The 17,308-nt window shown below is 39.0% G+C and overlaps 1 long non-coding RNA gene across 1 annotated transcript in view; it reads left to right on the forward strand.

The window, feature by feature from the left end:
* LOC149524132 (uncharacterized) overlaps positions 1-17,308 on the forward strand; it is a 36,592-nt gene that overhangs the window by 13,126 nt on the left and 6,158 nt on the right. Inside the window, exon 2 of the long non-coding RNA XR_016349856.1 lies at positions 8,570-8,720. This is a non-coding gene — a long non-coding RNA (uncharacterized LOC149524132). The remainder of the gene's footprint in view (positions 1-8,569; positions 8,721-17,308) is intronic.

The raw sequence follows: 17,308 nt of genomic DNA on the forward strand, positions 1-17,308 counted from the left end.
TTTTGTTTTTTTCTTCTCTCCTCTTGTTGAGCCAGATTCTGCCACTATTACTAAAATTGAATAATACCTTAATTCACAATCAGCCCTGTTGCATTGAACAGGGCTATTTTTAAATTAAAGACCACATTTTAAAATATAATTGAGTGTCTAAGATGCAATGAAGCATCATGATACTTTTTTATTATTTTAATATTGGATCTTTGCATGCCTCAAATTATTTACAAATCGAGACCTTTAGGCACAACTCAATGTAAGTAAAGTTGGCAGAATCTGATTTCTTTATTTCTTTATTGCAGGCAGTGATATTCAATTCCATTGAGTATAAACAATGTAACCCTCAAGACATTTTCAGTGTGCTGTCCAACCTGCACATTTCAAAATACTCTTAGGTTATCAGATTATGGATGGATATATCTTTGTATATTTCTATATGTAAAAATGAAGATGAATATGCAAATATTCTTTAGATAAAAATCCCCAAACTTGTCTATCTAACTGTCCATGTGTTGTTGTTGTTTTTTGTTTGTTGTTCTCATTCCCAGGGAAAAAAATGAGACTAATATAGTTATCAATACTTTCCAACACAGCATCTTCAAGAAGTAGATTTTCTAAAGAGCATAGAAAAACTGGCCTACAGTAATAATCATGGCACTTAAGGTCTGTTCAGGTTTTTTTATTATTGCTTTTACTTTACACCTGCTGTGTTCACACTGTGCAGCTCTGAGAACACATTAGCTCCAAGCACTAGTACTGCCCACAGTTCAGTTAACAATATATTTCAGTTACTGGCAGCCATCAGTGCTCAGCAGACAGTGTTAACAAACTACAGCCACCGAGCAAGACTAGAAGACAAAAACAATCAGCATACACATGAGAAATACACATAAACTCATTTGAAAACATTGGCCTATTATTTTAACCGTACGTGTATTGACTTGAACCAAAACCTGCAAAAGGAAAGGGAGCTCAAGAGGTAGTACCTGTGCTACATCACCATAGCTGCAGCAGCTCTGGAAGCCATTAGGACTCAGAGAAATGCCATTTTAGTCAAAGTTCCTCCATTCTTGCTTCTGACTAAGCTGGCAACTAACAATAGCTCCCGCTTCTACTTCTGTACTCATTCCCTGACCCTCCCTGGATATCTGCTCCATGGAGAGAGTAGCCCTATGGACAGACCGGAGCATCGGCTAGTCTATGTAAGAGAAGAGAGGGGGTAATTAATTTCCTCTTCTTTCTTTGCGCAGCATGCCATGCAAGTTACAAGCTAGCCCAGAAAGCATCTGTTGAGCTTTATTTGTACAACTTTGATTGGACTCTATCACCATCTGTTGTATTCTTGCCAAACAGAGCTAGTATCACAAAGAAAAACAGAAGATTAATTAATTTATATCATTTGGCAGAACAGATCTAGTCAACATGGTCAATCTGATTTCTGTACAATTTCAACTACAAGGAAAACAACCTTAAAATGATGCTAAGGCTGAGAATGGACAAAATGGTAGAAACAAGGAAATCCTGAACGAATACTGTGTAGCTACCTTTTGTGTCATTTGGACAATGACTTTGCTAAGGGCTTTGGAGGGCTGAAATCTGGCCCTGTCTTTTTGTTTGAAATCTTGACATCTTTGTCACACTGCTGCACTAGCAGGTGCCTCCATGAATTTTGGGTTGGGAGATGACTAAATGATGCCTTTTGGTCATTCAAATCCACCCCCCTCCCCGTGAAAGGATAGAGAGTCTGACAGTCTCCATATGCCAGAAAAGCAACTTCAGGTTCTAGAGGATTTAATCAAAAGAAAGGGAATATTTTCAAGTGGAGAAAGTGTGAAGATTTCTTCTGAGTTGAAAGACAGCAGGGTGAACAAATGTCTGGCATTACTCTCAGAGAAATGTTCAGCCCCTAAATGTGTACTGTAGCTAGGATCAAGGCCAGGCACATTGGATCATATTCATCCATTGCAATTAGAGGGAGGCAAAGTCACCACACTACAAATACTGGCAAACCCATTCCTGACCTCTTTAACTCTACCCTATGAGCAATCACATGAGGTTTCCTGCCAGGACTCTATTAGATACTTCTGGTATGTTGGTACATTAGAATTCTTGGGGAGGGGGGTCTTTTTATGATTACACCCTTCTTAATTATATAGAAGCGCTCCTATTTATCATGAGCACCTTGTTCAGTGCTCCAGTTGTCTTCCTGGAACAAGTATTAGGAACTGTGTATGTAGGACAAAGCAGCATACATATACGTAGAGAGTCTCTGAATTCCTTATTGGCATGTATTGGGTCAATTATATGACACTGTTCTATTACAGCATGTATGTGTAGTTTTAAAACTCTGACAGAAGTCCATATGCTATTAATTAGTCACAAAGACCTATAGTTGCCCATAGCGCAACTCCACCAATGTTAATACAACAGGGATTACTATGGCTCAAGGAATGTAAATTAATGGCACTTGGACACTTCAGCAAAGAATTTCTTTGCTTATATGAGGTTCTCAACTTCAATATTGTTATAAGACAGTGTTAGGTACAGGCAGTCCCCGGGTTACGTACAAGATAGGGACTGTAGGTTTGTTCTTAAGTTGAATCTGTATGTAAGTCGGAACTGGCGTCCAGATTCAGCTGCTGCTGAAACTGACCGCCAGTTCTGACTTACATACAGAATCAACTTAAGAACCCCAGGCGTCCCCAAGTCAGCTGCTGCTGAAACTGATCAGCAGCTGATTCCAGGAAGCCCGGGGCAGAGCAACTCTGCCTCGGGCTTCCTGTAGTTAGCGCTGGTCAGTTTCAGCAGAAGCTGACTTGGGGACACCTGGGGCAGAGCAGCTGGGGTGCTGCTGGGTTGCTCCAGTAGCGCTGCTCCTCGGTGCTACTGGACCAACCCAGCAGCACCCCATCTGCTCTGCCCCAGGCGTCCTGATTCAGCCGCTGCTGAAACTGACCAGCAGCGGCTGAATCAGGACCTGGGGCAGAGCAGCTGGGGTGCTGCCGGGTTGGTCCAGTAGTGCCCAGAGTGGCGCTGGAGGACCAATCGGCAGCGCCCTAGCTGCTCTGCCCCAGGGTCCAAAACAAAAGCCTGGTCTGCTGGGGGGGGGCACACTAGCTGCGCCCCCCCCCAGCAGACCAGGGACACGGGGAGCAGAGCCGCAGCAGCAGCGGGGTGCCGCGCCTCTGAGGCTTTGCTCTGGCAAAGTCTGAGGCGCGGGACCCCGCCGTGGCTGCAGCTTCAGTCCGGTGCCTGTGGTCTGCTGGGGACGGACCCCAGCAGACCACAGGCACCGGGACTGAAGCAGCAGCAGCGGCGGTTCCCCGCGCTTCTGAGGCTTTGCTCTGGCAAAGCCTCAGAAGCGCGGGAACCCGCCCGGTGCCCCTGGTCTGCTGGAGACCGTCTCCAGCAGACCAGGAGCACCGGAGCAGCTTACGAACGGGGCTTTCTCGCCCCGGAGCTCGCAGGTAGCAATCCGCCACCTCGACCTCCAGGGCGAGAAAGCCCTGTTCGTAAGTGCGGATCTGACGTAAGTCGGATCCGCGTAAGTCAGGGACTGCCTGTATTTAATATGTGTAAAGAAATAAATTACTGAGTCAGTATAGTCCAGACTAGGTGTCACCTCTACTTGTTCAGGATAATATGCCCTTATCAATGATAGATAAATTGTGCTTTTCTGTTTGCTTGTTTATTTTTAATGGGGTTTGGGGAGCAAAGGTTTTCAACTTAAATACATACAAAGTCTGCTTTATTTTTATTTGCACATGAACTAATGACCAACATGTTAATCTAGTTTGCAGCCAACTTGTGCATGGGGAGGTCACAAATGAGAGAGAATTGGTTCACTATGAGTTCTAAAACACAAATTTAACTAGAAGAATGTAGATGAATGGGTGCTAGTAAATGAAAAAAACAAAAACCAAGACACAATGATTTTTATGACAGTGGCCAGAAAAGTGACCCTCTGAAATGATATCTTTATTTCCCTCAGAATGTCTGTTGAATGTATATTTCTGGAAGTGTGTGTGTGTGTTGTTGTTGTGTGGTTTGTTTGGTGTGGGGTTTTTTTTTTTTGTTTTTTTTTTTTTTGCTGCTGTTAGCCATATTGGTTTTGCAGTATTAAGAGAAAGTGAATTTGATTGTCTCATAGCTCATGCATAATCAATGGAATTTTTAACTAAGTTGTGAGTGCAGAATTTTTATTACTGGTGAGTTGTGAGTCAGAAAGAACTCAGTTTGGTTTTTAGGTGCTGGACTGCATTTGCAGGGCTGGCCAATTTTTTAGAAAATCACTTCTCAAATAAGCAACTTGATTTGAGAATTCTTGACGTAAAATAAACATGGATTCTCACAATGATATTTTCTAAAATACCTCTTTCATGTAAATTTGTACATTCCCAGTTTATAGACAATATGCATTTTAGTAATATTGCTGAATGTTTCTGGTGTAGCTAAATATCCTGCACATAAAGCAAAGAGCAGAGATTGGCACTGACAGGTGATCACTCTTGGTATTCTCTCTACACTGGATAGATATTTTCCATTTCACACCTCAGTCACTATTTGCTACAGTGATTTCCAATACTTACTCAGCCTTATCTGACACTCCTATTAGCACAAGCAATAAACACAATATTGTCTTATTTTGTGATACTTGTCTAAAAACTGTAGCGACCATTTCCCCCTTACTCTTCAAATTGAACTACTCTAGATACCTAGCTCATCTATCACCTAGTAATTTCTAGCACAGTTGCTACTCTGAGTCCAACGGCATTAGGCACATGAGGCTAAACAGAGCATAAATAACTGAAAGCAGGGTTTAGAGAGACAAGGTGGCTTACTTAGGTAATATCTTTTATTGAACCAACTTCTGTTGGTGAGGGAAACAAGCTTTCTAGCCACATCGAGTTCTCAGTTTGGCAGTTACACAGGAAACTATTTTACCATCTTATCTTTGACAGTTGCCACTTTGGTTGACAGAAATTTCTGACACGTAACCCTATAGCTTTAGGAGCCAATCCAAAGCACATTGAAGACTTAAATAAGCTGTACAATAGTCCCTATGGGGCTATATTTTTATTTCAGTGATAGTAATACTACTAAGCTTGTCTAGCATCAGCCACAACAGTGGTAACGCTAAGCTGAGCAAAAAGGCAGATATGGGATAAGTGGGAGGCTGATGGCTCAGATGCTAAGAATATAAATAAACAGAACACTGATGAGAGTGAGGGAGCAGGTGAGGGAGAGATGCTGGTACCCAGAGCAATCATGTACGTATTGTTATAGGTGGAGCAGGGTGGATGTATTAGGTTATACTGAACAATCTTTCTAAATATATAAATTAAAAGCTTTCTAAAAGTATTTTATAATTAGTCTTGATAGAGAGCAATAATGCTGCATTGTATGACTTCCCTTCCCTATAGTTATGCCTGCATTACAATTAAACAGTCCCACAGCCTAAGTCCCATGAGCTGGTCAGCTGGTGTGGGACAGTCCCTGGTGTTTAATTGCAGGGTATACTTACTCTCTGTTTCCAATCCTCTCGCTTACTGTGTGCGGTAATAGCACCAAAAAGTTAGTGCAGTAAAGCACAGTGAAGGGATACATCTAGACATGTTGTGTACCTTCATTATTCATTAATGAATTTCCACATAACTTCTGACACTATACAGCTAACTGATTTTTGTATGTAGAGAGATCACTGGAATGGTTTTCTCCTATATGGATTGCTGCAGGCTATCTATGCTGTACTTTACACCTGCCTTTCTGCCTCCATTTCTCCAGACCAGATCAAAAAAATCTCCTAAAACACAATTTGTCCTTATTCTTGAATGATCTTCGTGATAGTTCTTCAGGTATGCAGGTGAGAGAGTCAACTTGTTAGACATACTCAGACTGGAGGTAAGGGGTTTCTTGTGCCTGACTTGGTATCAGCTTCCTAACATCCCAGGCTTTTCATCCACTCAAGTACTGTGTTCTGGGCTATGTCTTTCCCTGGCATGTTGGCAACAGGTACATCCCTACTCCCTGAATCCATTTGAATTGTTCCCCTAAGTCTCCAGCCCCTGACTGTCTCTGAAGGTTTTCCATTGATAATCTTGGGATAGAACAAAGCTAGATAATTAAGCCTTGCATTACATCAAAGGCTAAGCAGGGGGAGGCTGGCAACTCCCTCAGGTTTAAATGGTCTGTCCCTGAGACATATTGTCCCCTAGTGATTAATTCTTACCCTAAGTCCATACAGAATGCTTTCAGTCTAAATACACTGTTGCTTAAATATTACCTGTGTATGTGTAATGATTATGACAAAATTTGAGCTTTCTGTAGATACCTCAAAAGAGGTTGTTTATTGGACAAATGCCCTGCAAGATGTTTGGTATAGTAAATTTGTCAGGTCTGAGCTTAGTTGTTTACCAAGAACAGTAGTCTTTGACAAAGCACTTGCCAGAATTTTACAGTGTTACCTGCTTCTTTTAGTCTCTGCTTCTCTTGTACAGCTACTGAACCTAACTGGATGTGTTGGAGAAGGGAATAAATGCAGCCAAAAAGCAGGGAGTGGGGGAGAGAGAATAGTCACATTTGCTTGAGCTATTTTTTCTTGGATGCTCCTTTTTGCTTTAGAACAAAGAGTGACTGTATGAAGTTGGTCCCCACTTCAGCTGTAACAGGAAGTGTAGTTTGAAGGGGAAACCATGTTTTTAACTAAACTGTACCGTTTCTTCTCTTCCTAGTGGCAGTGCTCATTCTTTTTTCTTTTTCTTCTTTTTTTTTTAACAAGAAAAGCAACTGACATGTGAAACACTCTATCCGCTTTGGCACAAACATAGAGCTGTACCTATCTTCTATCCAAGTAGTTGAGCTCCTCTTTGCCAGCCAGCCAGCTGCAGAAATTTAGAAAGGGAGAGCTGGAAATTGTGTAGCTCAAGAGGGAGCAAATTTCAATAAATCTTGCTACTTGCCTCACTGATCACAGCTCCCCCGAGATTCTGAATAACTTCTAAGGTGCAGATGCATGCAAGGATCTCAAAGCACTTTCCAAAGTTGTGGAATTTTCCTCCCTGAAATTGGATGAAACAATTAAGATTAAGCATCTTGCTCAAGATTACACAGCAAGTCAAAGGTGGAGACTGAACCTAGGACTCCTGGCTCTGAGATCCTGCTTGAACTGCGAGAGATGCTACCTGCCCAAAAGTCATTTAATAACCTTCACAAATCACAAGTGTGCACTGTCAGCTTGTGTTATTACTTTCTCCTGATTTGCTCTATTTTGCCTTCTGTAAACTCTTAGGAGCAGATACTGATTTATATTATGTGTTTGTGTGGCAAGTAGCACTATGCTGCCTTGATCTTGGTTGGAACTGTAGGTACTACTGTGATACAAATACTAACAACTGTATTTTTTAAGGTAGCTCTTGAGACTCCTATTAGGAGACCTTTAGTTACTATGTGCTGAAAACTTAAAATTGCATGTTTAATTATGCAAATCTGACTGCCTGAAGAAGGGTAGGTCAGTATCCCAAGAGTCCATAGTCAAGTCTAGATTAAACAGCCAAGGACCATGTGTGTCCTTCTTAATCCTCAGGATTTCTGCCAATTCACCTAAAATACAACTATTAGAACACATACCAGACTAGTATACCTTACTATACCCCCAAACCTACCTGAAAAGTTGCTGTGAAGCAAGATTGTTGTCCTCCAGTCAGCTTTCTGTAGGACACTTTCTGCTTTCCAGCATATGTATGAAAACATCCTGTTAAAGACTTTTTGTTGGGGAGATAGCATCTACATGGGTGAACAGAATAAAACACGTGAACAAAGCATGTGAATAATCTGGGTTTTGTGTAAAAGCAAACAAGCATAATAAAATGAGAGGAGAGAGAAATAGTTGTGTTTTTAAACAGAACTAACCTTTAAATACAAAGCCTTCTTTTGGATGAGTGTTAGGTTTCTTTGTTCTACTGTCTAATATGAACTATAAAATAGGCTTTTAGGAGGCAGTTTCTATCTAGTACACATGATTATGGCTAGCACAGATCCAGAAGAAAGAATTGGAGGCATGAAGGGCTTGATCAATTTGACTTCTCTAATTAAGTCAATGAAACCTTCTTTGATTTCAGTGGGTTCTGGACTGGAGCCAGAAAGAGCAACAGGAGAACTTATGAAGGCCCCGAGAAGGAAAAAACACATGTCAAAGCAAGACTAACATGCTTCAGCGTTTACATACATTTCTTATGAACTTTGATCCTTAATAAATTAATTCAACCCAGAAGATTTGTGAAGTTTACTGAGAATCATACTGCCAATTTTGTTCAATCACTCAGGTCACTTTTGTTCAGTTAGTTTTCAGGGAATTAGGAGCATAAATTGGCCCTGTGTGAATGCATGAGAAAAGAATAATAAAAAAGCTGTTTCCATAGCCAAAGAATATGATACATCTAAACCTGGTCCAAATGCACAATGAACTTAGAACAAGAAAGGTATACTTTTCCCCAGTATGATCTCATCATTTTATATAAGCTGATCTTTTTTTAATACCTTTTCTCCTCTTTCTTTTTAATCCAATTAATTGTTCCAGTTACCTGAAGCTATGCTAAAGACGATCTACAGTTTATCAATGTAAGAACCAGGAAAAATATTTCCACGAGACATCTATAACAAGAAACTGAAGAATTTCTCTATGCATGAGCACAATTCTGACTTGCTAACATGAATCACCACAAATTCAGGTTTGTAAGATTTTAAAAATTGAATTAAAAATGCAGAGTTTTAAGAAGTCTCATAGAAAATAAGACAAATATTTTGTAAGCCTCTGGCAACTGTGTCCCACTGAACCACAAAAGCAAACTTTTCAGCATATGCCTGTAGTTCATGATTCTATCACATTTCATGAATGATGCATATTGTAATTTTAATTCCATCAGCTATTGCTGATATTGGGCAGCCAAATATTTACAGAAATGTGTCTCTGGTAATGAAGCAATTTAGCATATTGTACTTCAGTGTTATTACTGTTCCAAGATGATTAAATATCTTAGTTGTTTATCCAATATATGATTGCCAGTCCTTATGATCTTGGTGAGGATTATGTATCTCTTAGTTTTTGCAAGCTGAATGGGATATTTCATTCCAATGATCTAGTTTACCATCAGCTGGCAAAAGCCCACTTGAATTCAATAAGTTTGGCTTATGTTAAATAAAATGTCCTTGCATTTTGAAAATCTCATTTTATCTTCCTAAAATTGGTGCTCCAACCATTATTATAAAATGTAAAACATAAAATTTTAAAAAGAGGCCTTTACATTTGATTTTGCTAGTGAGGGAAAAGAGATTTGGGACATGTGGGAAAAGTGTATGTGAGGAGATGGCTGGCTGGTACATAGAGTCTCATTCCTGGATCTTCAGAATTTCAAGATGAAAGTGAGCATAAAAGCATCAGTAATATCCAAAGAAAATATAAATGCTCAGGAGAGTAAGGCACAATATTGGGATTAGAGAGATGAAAAGAATGTCTGCCTTCTGGATCGTGGTTTTTAATGATGATTCCAGATGAAAAATGATGATCAGAATCTGGGCCTAAATCAGAATTTCTTTCAGAGTTCAGGATGTTGGGGGACTGTGGGCTGGCTTTTTGATCCAGCTATATTTTTAACACACAGAGAAAAGCTATTCAATAGGACAAAGAGAAAACACTAAGAATATTATGGGTCTTGCCATAATGATATCAGCATTTTAGATGTATGTTTTAATTCACTAAACAAGAAATTGATTGCATACCCTTTCGGTAGTATAAAGTGGTATCAAGTCGGCAATTTATTTTTTGTATTAGTACAGATAAACAAAGCTAATTTAACAATTAAGTATTAACTTAGCAAGCCACACCAAGTGCACATTCAGGCTACGTCTATGCTGCCAGTTTTTGCGGCAGAAAATATGCTAATGGGGAACTCATTTTCATGAGTCGTGATCTCATTTGCATATTTTCTGCCAATCCGTTTTTGCGCTAGGAGTTTTTGCGCAAAAATAAGAGGTGTGGATTTTTCCTTTTTTGTGCAAAAACCCCTTTTTGTGCAAGATCCTTATGCTTCAAAAAAGAATAGCTTGTGTTCAGACAGACAAAACTTTCCTATTTTGTTTTATAAATGATGGGCCATAGTCTGCCCACAGCTTCCTTGTGTTGCTCGGACAGAAGTGAATCTCTGCTTGTGAATCTGGTTCTTCTGCCAAATGCCTTCCCTTTCTGAAACATATGTCTATATTACACACAAGAGGCAACATAGAGATGTACTATACCATTTCTTAACTGCCAGATGGTCTCTTATGGCCCCCAAGTTGCTGTTACTCAAGATTGGGTTAGGACTTTTGCAGTGTTGTTCTACAAAAGAGAAGAGTTGGTTCCTTGACCACCACCCCACCCTCCCCCCACACACACTCTGATGCACTGTGTGGATCTCAGCATAGAGGACGATGTAATTCACTGGCATATTTCCTTGGCGTTTTTTTCCTCCCGCAAATTTACTCATAGTTACATGAGTAGGAGAGAGGAGAGTAGTAGTGGAAGCCCGAAGGGAAAGAGATAAAGTACGCAGAAGAGGCTATTAAACTCTTAGGGTGTGAAATAGTTTCCCAAGGGTGGTGCTGGAAGCTTCCTCACTTGGAACATTTAAAATTAGAGTGGAGAAAACTCTAGATGATATACTATGGAGAATAATCCTGAAGTAGTAGGGAGATGGACCAGATAATCAAAATGGTCTTTTCCAACTTCTGTGATTTGATTATGTTGCTCAATACTTCCCGGGATGCATGTGTCACTCCCTGCTATTACAAATTCCCATTTTTCGGTATGATAAACCATGCTGTACTCTGTGTTGCAGCACTAAAGCTTAGCAAAATATATTAGCGCCCTCCCGCCCCCATTGTTCACCCATGTGGTCTGCTCTATACATATTCTCCAGGAAAAGGGAATGAAATTGGTATATTTAGATGTAATTAAGAATTTGAGCTGAGTACTGTCTGAACTTAAAGACCCTTGTCTTTCCAACTCGCATAGTTTTAATGAACATTAAACTTTTCATTTAAATGTTTATATAACTTACTCCTCCATGATTATTGCAACTATTAAGACTAATCATAACTTGTAATAGTTTGAAAATTATTAAGAACTTTAGCTTAACACATCTTATACAACCGGGCAAGAAATAATTACATTTTATTTCTTTCAAATGGCTTCATAATTAAGATTTCTAAATATAAACTTGAAATAAATCCTTTGATTTAAATATGAAATGGCATTAGTAATGACTTTTTTAAAAAAGGAAATCACAGATTTTTTTTTCTATTGGCATTATCCAGGATGTTTTAATAGCCAAACCCCAATATGGACTTTTTTATGTTTTTGTCATGGGGTCAATTTTCAAAATATCAGGTAAAGCAAACGAAGTTAGGAAAGAGTAAATATTGAAACCAAATCATACATGTGTACAAAGGCAAAGGATATTTTGCTCTTTTGACCTGGAAGCAACCTGTCCACACTCTGGAAAGATAGCTTATTGATTAGAGTACTTAGCTATTGACTTCTTTGGTACTGAATCTAGAGCCCTTAATCTTGATGTGAGGAGGAGAACTGAGATATTGTCAAATGCCAGTTTGAGGTTTTATAACATAGCATACTAGGAATGTCCAGAAGTTTACTAAATAAAACCAATATGGTAAAAGTACAATGATGCTAATCAAAATACAGTCTATAATATATGTAAAATGACTAAAAAAATCTACCAGCTGCTTACAAATAGCAGGTGGGACCTGTTTTTTGTTTTTATGCTTTAAGCAGCAATAGAAGCTCTCAAACAAAAGTGTGAAAGCTGGCATAAAATTAGCTAACATTTGACCTTTCCCTTAAAAGAACAGAAGTGGATAAAAATAAATGCCTAGTCATACAATATATATATCATATGCTGTTGTCAAAAGGAATAAAATTAAAAAGAACACAATGTAGTGATTGAATGGCTCAAGGGACTGGAATTAAGTTTGGAATATTTTGCTTCTAGTTCAAATCTGGAGTGAAATAAAAAGTTACCAGCCTAAGGCTGGTAACATGTCCTTTGTGATAAGACTTGGTGCCCTATACAATTCAATCAGAAGATTTTCACAGCTATGTTGGTGGCCTCATGTTGCCAGCAAGAGTAAGTCTCAGGTCCAATACTGGATTCTCAAAGTACAAAAAACGCTACACAGGTATCTGTCAAACACAAGTGGTTTATTTCTTGACAGCTATCAGCTGTGCCCTTTAACTAAAAGAACAACATGATAGGAAAAGCGGCATTTCTTACATCCCTTCGGCTACCCAAGAACCCCATTTTGGCTGCAGATGAAGTGAGAGCCTGTCTCCGCTTCTGAGGTGCCGGTACCCAAAAACCCATCAGTGAGGTCCAAATTGCTGTGCTCTGGTGCAATTTTAAATACTGTGTCTCTACCTTCTTTGTGGCAGTTTGGAGATTTCCGGGGGTTACTCATTGCTTATTACAGTATGGCTCAGCTGTACTGCTTGTCCTTTGACTTTGTTTACTTGGTTTAGGTAAACAAGATTGTTATGTTCCCGCCCCTATCTGCAATTTATTCTTGCTACAATGGCATATGTTCCTAGAGGCTTGCTTCTGGCTCATTAGTAGTAGGGAAGAGGAGGGTGGAATGGGAAAGGGGGGAGAATGCAGGCCTCACCACCTCTATACTTCACACGTACAGTTCTTCCACAATTGACCCCTACACCTCAACAGAAGAATCAAGTTCTAAATAGATATAAAAACTGTACTATGAGCTCAACAAATGTTTCTTCCATCCTAGGGTTGGACAGTATGGGGAACATGTCTGTTTTTTACATTTTTTTTTGTAAGTATAAAGAGAGGAGTTAAGTATAGATTGTCCAGCACATTTAATCCTAATCAAATTAACCAGATAAAGTAAATCTATTTTTAAAGTTACTTGAAGCAAAAAGAATGTGCATGCACAAACTCAGTTAAAGTATAAAAAGTTCTTTAGGGAGCTAATATAAACTGAATAAATAACTGCTCTATTGTATTTATGTGACCTACAATTTACAGTTTGAAGCCATAACAACAACCAGAAACATGGAGATGATAGACAAAGTTAGAGTTTAATACCAAGACCTGGCAAATAACAGATTTTTCAGTTCATTGGTAATTCTGAAACACTGAAAATAAATTCTGTTATAGGTTGAACCAAAAATGACATTTTTTCAAATTCAGTTCAGTGAACTGAAGCATCAAAAATCAAATATTTGCTTTGAATTTTGAGCATTTTGAACATTTTTAACTAAACAAAATTTAAAGAACATTTTAGATGTAACATTTTTTCATTTATTTTTTTAATCTTGAAACAAAACTGCTTGGTAGGAATGGATTAGTTGTTTGTTTTGTTTTGCTTTTATTTAGAGCAGTTTGGCAAAATGTACATATTTGTCAAATATTTCAGTGTTGCTGAACCTGCATTTCTAACTTGCAGATGAGGGAAGAGGAGGGAATTCTTTGATTTTATTTTTTCCTCTTGATCTGGTTACAATCAGATTTCTACCAAATGCTTAGGTCTCTAAAGGTGCATCTATACGTGCACTGTAACTCGAAATAAGATACCTAATTTGAGCTACGCAAATTGAATATCTTATTTCAGTGCTATTTCAAAATAGCTTATCTCACTATTTGGCGCTATCTACACAGTGCCAGATTTCAAAATAATGTGCTATTTGGAAACATCTCTTACTCCTTGTAGAATGAGGTTTACAGAGACATCGGAATAGCAAACCTGAAATAACTCTGATATCCCGAAATAGCATTGCAGTGTAGATGTAGCCTAAGTAGCCACATCTATTTAAATATGGCTACGTGCCTGGGCAAATCTAAACACCTGTTGAGTTGTTTGCTGGTTTGAGACTAGGTTAATTCTGGATATATTTAGGTCAGGTGTACCAAATTCTGCATGTCTTCATGAGCAAAATTCCCATATTTATTTCCACACCAGCATTGATAAACAAAGCCCCAATCTTCCAGCTTCATCACAGAACTAATGAGATGGTGCAGACCATGGGGGTTGTCATTGACTTTACTTCTGGACTTAGCAACCTTAAAATAGTAATGTTAAAGATTTTAACTTTAATTAACCAAATTTTCCAAATTAACCAATTTTCTGAGAGAGAAAAAATACCAACTATCAGACAAATTCAAGTCTCCCCTCTCCCCAACAGCTCCAACCCTGCAATCACGTGTCTTAGTAACCTTAAATACGGAAGTGGTCCAAAAGGGCCAAATGTGTAAATGTACTTACGTTGCTGATAAGAACCAAAGAAATGAAACAAATTGGGAAACAGGACAGTTTGATGTTTGTTTTGGACAGTTCATAGGAGTCAGAAATAAATCTAAAGCTAGAAAATGATGTAGCCGTAGGAGTTATCTGTTTCATTTATTGTTTGTGTGACTTCTGAAAAAAAAATGTTCAGTACTGTATTGCCAAGGGTTTTTATTTCTACAAGACCAACAAAAACTAATATAAACTGTAGCCTGACAAATCAGGGCTTGGCACAACTAAAATCCTACAATAGAAGGCATTTACTGAAGTAAACTTTCAGTACAATTCTCATGGATTTAGCGACATAATTCCTATTTAATATTAATGGTGGTAGTCACACCAAACATTCTGAAGAATAACACTGAAAACGTACTCCCTTGTGTTCATTTCCACTTTTGCCTACTAAAATGTGTGCTTCTGATCTTCTTAAATCTGTCCAAATCATATTATATATCACAGAACAGGGGAGGGTCTTGTTACTCTTCAATAATTATTAGATTATTTTTTAGATTGTTTCCATGTACAATGCTCAGAGCCTTCCAATATGAGCACTAAAATATTTATTGATTATACACTTAAAGATCACATTCTCTCTCTGAATCTGTATTCTAAAGCTAATAGGATATATATATATAGAGAGAGAGAGAGACAGAGAAGGGAATGTCTATTGCTTTGTAGAAATTTTTCTAGAAGTCGATAGACTAAAATTTTTGATGGTCCATCACCGTTGTACTAGACACTGTGAAAGTTACTGGTAACTTAGTGCCTGATCTAGAACCATTGGAGAAAGAACAGGATAAATTCTGCCCCACCTCATCCATTCACTAGTGAAGAGAGGCTACCCCAGACAGCAGTAAGGCTCTGTGTGAGGGGCTAGACTTAGACTGCAGTTTGCAGCTGAGGCAAGTGGAAGGACTGAGGACTACAGGTTCCCTCAGAAAAGGAGAGAACAGAGTTGAAGAACAGTTGGAGGGCCAGAGAAGGTGAAGACCGCCAAGTGTCAATGGGCAAGAAGCTACCCAAAGAGAGTGCATGAGAACTGAACTCATGATGAAATCTCTGCAGGCTCAAGCACCATCCAGAATGTGAGAGATCTAGGTATGAATCCTTAGCCAGAAGCAAGGACTCAAAACCCAGGGTTACCCTTCCCAAGGTAATTTGTTATTTGATGTAGTGATTTTTATAGGAGAAGGATGAAGTATCCCAGTCATTCCTGTTGAAGCTGTTCCACTCTTTATATAATTAAATAGTCACTGGACTAGAGAGAACATTGTGATGATGACTTTATGTCTTGTGGTTAGTTCACTCAGGGTACATCTAGACTGCAGACTTCTTGTGCAAGAAGCTTTTATTGGAAGAGATCTTCTGCAAAAACTTCTTGCGCAGGAGTGCGTCCACACTGCAAAAGCGCATTGAAAAAAGTGATGGGCTTTTGCAAGAGAGCGTCCAGACTGCATGGATGCTCTCTTGAAAGTAAGCACTGATTGGCATGCACAGAATGGCCACCAGGGCACCTGTCATTTTTCCTCTTTCCTCTTTCCTCTTTTTGTGCAAAAACTTCTTCTTCCCCATCCATATATGCCTTTTTGTGAAATAACTCTTTTGAAAAAAGGCTTCTTCCTCATAGAAAGAGGAAAACCAACTGTGCAAAACCCCCTCTGTTCTTTCAATTCTCTTGCACAAAAACACGCTTAAGGTGTGGATACACTGTGAATTTTTTGTGGAAAAACGGCCATTTTTCTGCAAAAACTCTGTAGTGTAGACATAGCCTCAGCTAAGAAGCAGAGCACTTGGATACCAATTACTTCCTCATGTTGGGGATTCAAACCTGGATCTGCCTCATTCTAGGTGAGGGGCTGAGGGCCTCAATCACTGGACTATTTTACATCTGGTTTTAGCCTCATCTCATGTGAGTTGGAAAATAAATTGTGGTCAGAGTTCAGTAATCTCATTTATAATGTTGCTTCTTTTCTCTCATCATCCCCTGTGCTTGAAGAGAACTAAATTGCTCACTGATTATGTGGCACAATTCCCAGGGGGGCGGAGGGGGGAGAGGAGGGGACGAGGAGCAGTGATGTTAAAAGTTGGTCATCTTTTTTTCTTTTTATAGTGAGGGGCACATTCTCAGTTGTTGTAAATTAACCTAACTCTATTGAATTCCTGAAAAGTATGCTGATTTTCAATGTTACTCCTAGTCTTGATTGAAAATTGTTTCTCAAAGGTTTGCTTTAGAACCACTAAAAATTACAGGCTTAATGCAGGAATTACTGGCTGAAATGTTATAGCCTTGTTATTTAGGAAGTTCACAATAATAATAATACAGCCCTTCTGATCTCGAAATTTGTTAATAAATTTAGAGTTCTATGTTAAATAAAAGGACATGCATAGGATTCTAACACTGCCTAACTAGCGTGCTTCATATCTGGTCTTAGTCTGGTCCTTACAAATTGCACTAGTATAAATGTATTGCTGCAAATTCCCTATAGGAACACTTTTTACTTAGTTTAGCAATGCATTATATCAAGACTATCATAACTGATATTACCCTAACTAAAAGCACACCAAAGGAGATTGCACCAATTTTGCTAAATAGATTTAGAATATGATCTAGTTAAGTCAGTGCAATTTCTGAATGTTGAAAAGCCCCTTGTGAGAACTACCTCTACAAGTAAGAGGATAAATAAGCTTCCATGCCAGCTGAATCCTTGGCTTCTCTGAGACTGCCAATTACTGCCAAATGGTGTGTTTTGTGATGTGAACACCTGTCTGCTAGGAACTGGAGTTGAGAACATCAATTTATTCCGCAAGCTCCAACAAAAACCTTTCAGATACTCACAGCTCTAGGTCACTATTAGCCTAGATTGGATTTGAACTGATAGCCCATAGGTGAAACACTCCATCTCTCTTCACCATACCACTCCTAAAGCCATTAGGAATCCCTTAAGGTTTGCTCTTTAATGCG

This window comes from Pelodiscus sinensis, chromosome 6, assembly GCF_052426305.1.
Source record: "Pelodiscus sinensis isolate ZL-2025 chromosome 6, ASM5242630v1, whole genome shotgun sequence".
In the NCBI taxonomy this organism is placed as follows: Eukaryota; Metazoa; Chordata; order Testudines; family Trionychidae; genus Pelodiscus; species Pelodiscus sinensis.